The sequence below is a fragment of the Engraulis encrasicolus genome, chromosome 8, assembly GCF_034702125.1.
Source record: "Engraulis encrasicolus isolate BLACKSEA-1 chromosome 8, IST_EnEncr_1.0, whole genome shotgun sequence".
Taxonomy (NCBI): Eukaryota; Metazoa; Chordata; class Actinopteri; order Clupeiformes; family Engraulidae; genus Engraulis; species Engraulis encrasicolus.
The window spans coordinates 46,824,664-46,831,184 of record NC_085864.1 but is presented as its reverse complement, the minus strand read 5'-3'; the positions used below and the strand labels follow the sequence as shown (position 1 = coordinate 46,831,184).

Below are 6,521 nucleotides of genomic sequence, written 5' to 3'. Positions count from 1 at the left end.
TCAATTTCCCAACATTCTATAAAATGGATGTATCTCATTCTGGAAAAGAGCTCTTCGTTTCTTCCTCTGCCTCCGTTTCCTCCAACAGCCTGCAGTCCAGTCCCCCAATTACTTCGTGCCCTCTCTGCCTTTTTAGTTCTGTCTCACTGCCTCTCCCAAAACAAGCACACCCACACCCACCCACCCTTAAAAATAAAAGAAAGAGAAGTCTTCGGCTTTCGTCTTCAGGCTCTGCTTTGATATTATGGTCGGCATCTGATTATCTTAAGTTGTTTTGGCTGCCAGTGGCCGCAGACGACCTGCTACTCGACCCCAAGCCTGAAGACTGTAGATGTTGATCAGGGGAGTACAAGCGAATTGTGGGCCCTATGTACAATCAGCTCCAATGGACCCCCCACAGCCATATATCTAAATCAGGGGTTCCCAAACGTTTTTCCATGCGCACCCCCTTATACATTTCAATGTGGTTTGCGCACCCCCTTAGCGAATGTTGCACAGCCGCACATTTTGGGCAACCCTCATTTACAATAGATCTGACTTTTTTTTCTGCCATCATTACAATGGAACTTGTTGCATGACAAGTCTGGAAGTTATAAATTATACTTAGGATGGATCTTTCCAGCATACAATTCACCAAATAATTAAAAACTACATAATGTTCATTAACTCTGTATAAAAACACACATCTCAGCCATTGATCTTTTCAGCTTGTGCACCTCTTTGTGGCAGGCCGCGCACCCCCAGGGGTGCACGCACCCCAGTTTGGGAAACCCTGATCTAAATCGAACTGTGTGTGGGCCCCCTATACAGCTGGGGCCCTGGTAACTCAATCACACTTCAGTGAAAGTGAAAGTGAAAGCTCGTTGGGAAACTCCAACTCCCATTGTCATTGTGACACAGCACTCCACAGCACACAAGTGAACACTGCACACAACGAAATTGCATTTATGTCTCACCCGTGCAAGGGGGCAAGCCTCAATGGCGCCCCTACACACAAAAAATACTGGGTTATTTCTTTACCCAAATACTGGTTTATGACAATTTTACTACTTATTGGGTTTTTTATACCCACACTGGGTAATTTGATAGAAACATGCTGGGTTATATGTTTACCCAATTATTGGTGTGTGGTCGTTTGACCATATACTGGGTTATGCTAACCATTGATGAGTTATTATACCCAATCACTGGGTTTATCATAACATTTGAAATCAGAGCCAGCCAACGGACTTTTTCCTGGAAGTCAACTGAACTGGGGAAAACCTTCAACAACAAGGAAAGGTTTGTAATGAATTAAACTAATATGTGTGCTGTCTAAGTAGTAAACTTGATATAACGGTAAAAAATGGACAAGGCGCCACCATTTAGACAGTGTTTCTCATGTTATCACAAGATTTTAACCACCACGGTCTCGAAGTGATTAGCACGTTCAAACACGCTACGTTGACCTAATAGGTAGCGTCAGATATTATTCGATTAGGCCTACTTCCTATCCTACATATAGCCAGAGAACCTGATATAGCCTAATTGCAGTAAACACCTGACTTCTCTTAAACACGGTGGAAACGGTGGCCGAGCTGTGGGCGAGGCTAGCAGCAGCTTCAAGCTTACAAAAAAACTAGCTATCAGCAAGCTAGCTCTAGTTAGATATGAGTCTAGCTAGCATGTTCTAACTAGTAATTGAAGCAGAAAGTGAAGTATTTTATTCTTAACATCCCCTGCCGTTGTGCTGCACTTGTTAGATTTGTTTGCAGCCCGTGTCTGAATGAGAGACAACTAGGGGTGTCGGGTGATGGGACATTATAACTAAACCGAAGCCTTTTATTTTGACGTTCGTAATTACATTCTGCAACTTGACATTGTTTAGCGATTACGTGCAGCTGGCTGTCAGTTAGTTGCAGATAGCAGTGGTTTAGTGCTGGTATGAAACGCCAAACTTAGTGAGCTCACGGGGAGAGTGCCTCCGCAGTAAATTCTACAACTTGTCAAGGCACTTTGTAAAATGATTTCCCCTCGCGGCTTGTCTGCTCCTCTAGTCCGGCGACGTCTAGTGGGCTACCTCTAGCCGGTGAGTTGCTAATTGTTTGTGGTTAGACGAGCGTAGGCAATTATTTTATCAAGGGCATCCTGATGTATGCTCTGCTCACTGGATGTTTTCTTGTTGCTGCGCTGCTCTGTCACCCGCCTGTGCGTCTGGGGTCGAGTTTGGGATGGGATATGTGACGTCGGTCTGGACCATCCCAGCATACTGAGGCTATCCCTCTGAATATGTGTGTCTCGTTATTGCTTGTGCATGTGTTAAGATCCTTTACTATGCTTTATGCTTCACCCGAACAGTTTTGAGTATGCACTCACTGTATTATTAATCACCAGGTTAACCAGAGATCGCACTGGCGTCCGGATCCTTTGTAAGCTGATCACGTTATGTCCGTCTGTGCTAAGGTATGTGCAAACATTGTATATTGTAGCATTATTCACCAGACGCCTCAGAGGATGCCATAAATGCAATTGTTTTGAATTAAAGCCACGTCAGTCACTCACTTACAGTTTCAGCACGAGACTTTCTGCATTATGTTTAACAGGGGAATAACTGTCCACATTGTCAGAAGCCCGAACAAATTAACTGCAGATAACTAGTTCTAATGCAGCCATGCAATGGTCACCTCTCCACATCAACACTGACACTTTCAACTGGCTAAAGATATTTGTTTCTGTGTGATTTGATATATAGATGCTGCCAAACCAAGGCATTGCTTGGAAAGAAGTTATTTCTTATGTGTTGCCTTTTTTGTCCTAGACTGGAAGTGACTGAAAGACAACACAGATGCATTCTTTCAGCAAGGTTAGTATTGCTGCTTCTCAATATGTGTAGCCTGCCATTATTGTAGGAATACCCAATAAAGCCAAAACAATGATCACATGCATGCATTTATTATGATTGTAGATTGGAACTTAACACCTCAATCTCTAGCTTCTTGCTATACATGGGTTCTTAGTGTTTATCAATATGATGTTATGAAGAGGGGCAAGACACTGGCAGCCAACCACGTGAGCTAATTTTTTGACCGACAGCGCTTTCCAACAATCAGAGGTTGAGTTGTGCACAGTTAGCTTTGCGCAGTCAGGTTATAAACAAATTTTAGAATCCATGTATAAAGAAGAGATTAAAGCACCAGCACAGTTGGGATACTGTATGATATTGATGAAGCATTTGCTTAGCCTTCAGACCCATGTAATTAATGCCTGTTTCCTTTATAGAACAGGAAGTAACATTCAGTAATACATTGAGCAGCATTTGCTAACTCTCTCTCTCTCTCTCTCTCTCTCTCTCTCTCTCTCTCTCTCTCTCTCATGTACTTATTTCTAAGGTGACCAAAATCTGTTTCACTCTGCAGCACTTGTCCTGGAGGTTTTGTAGACAGAGTGAGTATCTGGATACTTCAATATACAGCCATGGAAAAAAGACAATATTTTCTTTAGAATTTTGAAGAAAATGTATTTGCCAGTTTATAGAATGAAATAGCAATGTTTGTTTTACTCAAACACACACCTATCTATGACCGAGGTGCTGCTTGGATTTTTTTTCTAATGTGTTGCCTTTTTTGTCCTAGACTGGAAGTGACTGAAAGAAAACGGAGACTTATTCTTTCAGCAAGGTTAGTATTGCTGCTTCTCAATATGTGTTGCCTGCCATTAATGTAGCCATACCCCATAAAGCCAAAATAATGATCACATGCATGTATTTATTAGGAATGTAGATTGGAACTTAACAGAACACCTCCATCTCTAACTTCTTGCTATTAAGAAAATATTAAAGCACCAGCACAGTTGGGATACTGCATGATATTGATAAAGCATTTGCTTAGCCTTCAGGCCCATGTAATTAATGTCCGTTTCCTTTATAGAGCAGAAAGTAACATTCAGCAATACCTTGAGCAACACTCGCTAACTCTCTCTCTCTCTCTCTCTCTCTCTCTCTCTCTCTCTCTCTCTCTCTCTCTCTTCCTTATTTCTATGGTGACCGAAATCTGTTTCGCTCTGCAGCACTTGTCCCGGAGGCTTTGTAGACAGAGTGAGTATCTGGATACTTCAATATACAGCCGTGGAAAAAATGACAATATTTTCTTTAGAAATTTGGAGAAAATGTATTTAGCAGTTCATAGAATGAAATAGCAATGTTTGTTTTACTCAAACATACACCTATCTATGACCGAGGTGTTCCTGCACGGTTCACTTTCCTCAGGCCGCGAACCGGCCACCTCATCAACGCATCTGGTTTGGCAATGGGAGGCACAATACAAGACTGCTGGGCCAAAGGACCGGTCAGCTACCCCACAGTTACCGCACTGTATTGAGGCTTTGGGAGAGAGGTTTTTACTAACGTTCCTGTAACGGAGGCTAACTAGCACAGAGTTGGCATGGAACGTTGGTAAACCTCCCTCCGATAGCCTCATACAGTCTCGTGCCGTTGGGCCGAGAGACTAGTCTCTTGGCCCAGCGGTATCGTACTGTGTCTCCCATTGCCGAACCGTTGTAGTTGACTAGGATGCAGGTTCGATCCCCGAGGGTGGTGAACAGGTGCAAGATGACCTCCGTCACAGTGGTGCCGTGACCCGGATGGGAGTGAGGTTTAAGGGGGAGAGTGTAACGGAGGCTAACTAGCACAGAGTTGGCGTGGAACATTGGTAAACCTCCCTCTGATAGCCTCATACAGTCTCGTGCCGTTGGGCCGAGAGACTAGTCTCTTGGCCCAGCGGTATCGTACTGTGTCTCCCACTGCCGAACCGTTGTAGTTGACGAGGATGCCCGAGGGGGTGAACAGGTGCAAGATGACCTCCGTCACATTCCACCTCACACTTTGATAGTTGGCCTCCTTTACATATACATAGTAAAATCAGAAAAACTGAACATTTTCAAGTGGTCTCAGATTTTTTTCCACATATGTGTATACTATTTATTTACATGACTATGAATTAGTCATATTCTACATATTCTACAAGTTTAGGGTCGGGGAAAAAGTTTTATTTCGTTCAGTGATAATCTCCCACATATGTTCATGAAAGGTTAATTTTTAGTTCATTAACTTGAATTGAAAACACAGTTCAGGGACACCAATAATCTCCATGTTTCTGGCAGTCATGGGTAAGTAATGGGGGGGATGAATAATAGCTATACTCCTCCATCTGCCTACTGCCCGAACATGGTCCAAAAAAAGAGAGTGTGCCTGGACATCTCAAGTTCATGTGCTGGATCAAAAACTTCAAAATTAACATAAATAACAAAGGTCTGCGCAGTGACGGACACTTGCATGTCAACAAGCATCTTTTATGAAAGATTCATCTAATGTATTTCAACATGAGTAATTTGTTTTTCTTACTTTTTTCTATGGTTGTAGGTGACTGAACGAAAACCTAAATGGTAAGCCTCTGTTTCTCTTTTGAATATGTGTACCATTCATGTTTCCTTAAAAAGCCAAAAGACAGTAGGTCTACAAGTTACTATATATTTTGTACAAAGGAGAAAGAATCTGGTGCCACACGGATGTCTATTTTCTGTTATTTATATTTTCAGTGCAGTAAGACTAACGTCTCGACATGCGTCTTCAGAGGATGAAGACGCATGTCGAGACGTTAGTCTTACTGCACTGAAAAATTAAATAACAGAAAATAGACATCCGTGTGGCACCAGATTCTTTTTCCTTTGTACTTATCATTTAGTCCTGCTCTGGTTGCACCGGAGTGTTAATTTAGAAGCACAGAGTGCGTATCTCCTTTGTTTTTACTACATATTTTGTCAGATTGGGTTGAACTGGAAACTTCATTTACATGTTTGTATTTTGCACATTGCATGAATATTGGATTCACAACTCTTTGGAGTGTATAGTCTGTGTCTTGCAATGTCTTCACATTATAATTGTAATGTGTTAATGTGTAACTGAATGCTAAGTTGCCGTCTTTCTTTTCATTCAGAGAAATGCTGTGTACCTCATCTTGAACTCTTTCACATGGTGATTCCTACACATAATTGCACACTGTATGTGTTTAGCTATCCTATCTTACAAAGACTTATTGCCAATACTGTATCTGCCTTTCCTCAATACAATGTAAAAAGTGCTGCATAGACCATTTAGAGAAGCAATGTCTCATGACTTTTGCTGTATGTTTATTTTTGATCAAGTTTCATTTGTTTTGTAAAATATCTTTGCAGATTTTCTTTTCGTGCCTGGACACTTTTTTCCTTTCAAATATTGCTTTGAATTGATGCAAATTGAAGAACGTGAATCCCTGGTAATAAAGGAAGGTTGACCAGAAAATAATTTCTCTCTCCATTGATTCATTGCTTTGATGTGTTTTCGTATAATGTCATTGAATTATCACATATGTTAACATGTATACAATAATGTATACAAATTACTTAAAACATTAATAGTGATCAGATTGGTTCTATTTGAGCAATGGTTATCAGTGACTTGAGTGTTTAAAATGGTCAAATGTGTTGCATATTGTTAAAGTGATATTTAA

At 41.3% G+C, this 6,521-nt stretch overlaps 1 long non-coding RNA gene across 1 annotated transcript; it reads left to right on the top strand.

Moving 5' to 3' along the window:
• Positions 1 to 1,050: 1,050 nt before the first annotated feature.
• Positions 1,051 to 6,316, top strand: LOC134453742 (uncharacterized). Its single transcript, XR_010035715.1, has 8 exons — positions 1,051 to 1,281; positions 2,374 to 2,442; positions 2,798 to 2,842; positions 3,369 to 3,423; positions 3,612 to 3,656; positions 4,045 to 4,072; positions 5,396 to 5,418; positions 5,970 to 6,316. It is a non-coding gene; the product is annotated as an uncharacterized LOC134453742 (long non-coding RNA).
• Positions 6,317 to 6,521: the final 205 nt, after the last annotated feature.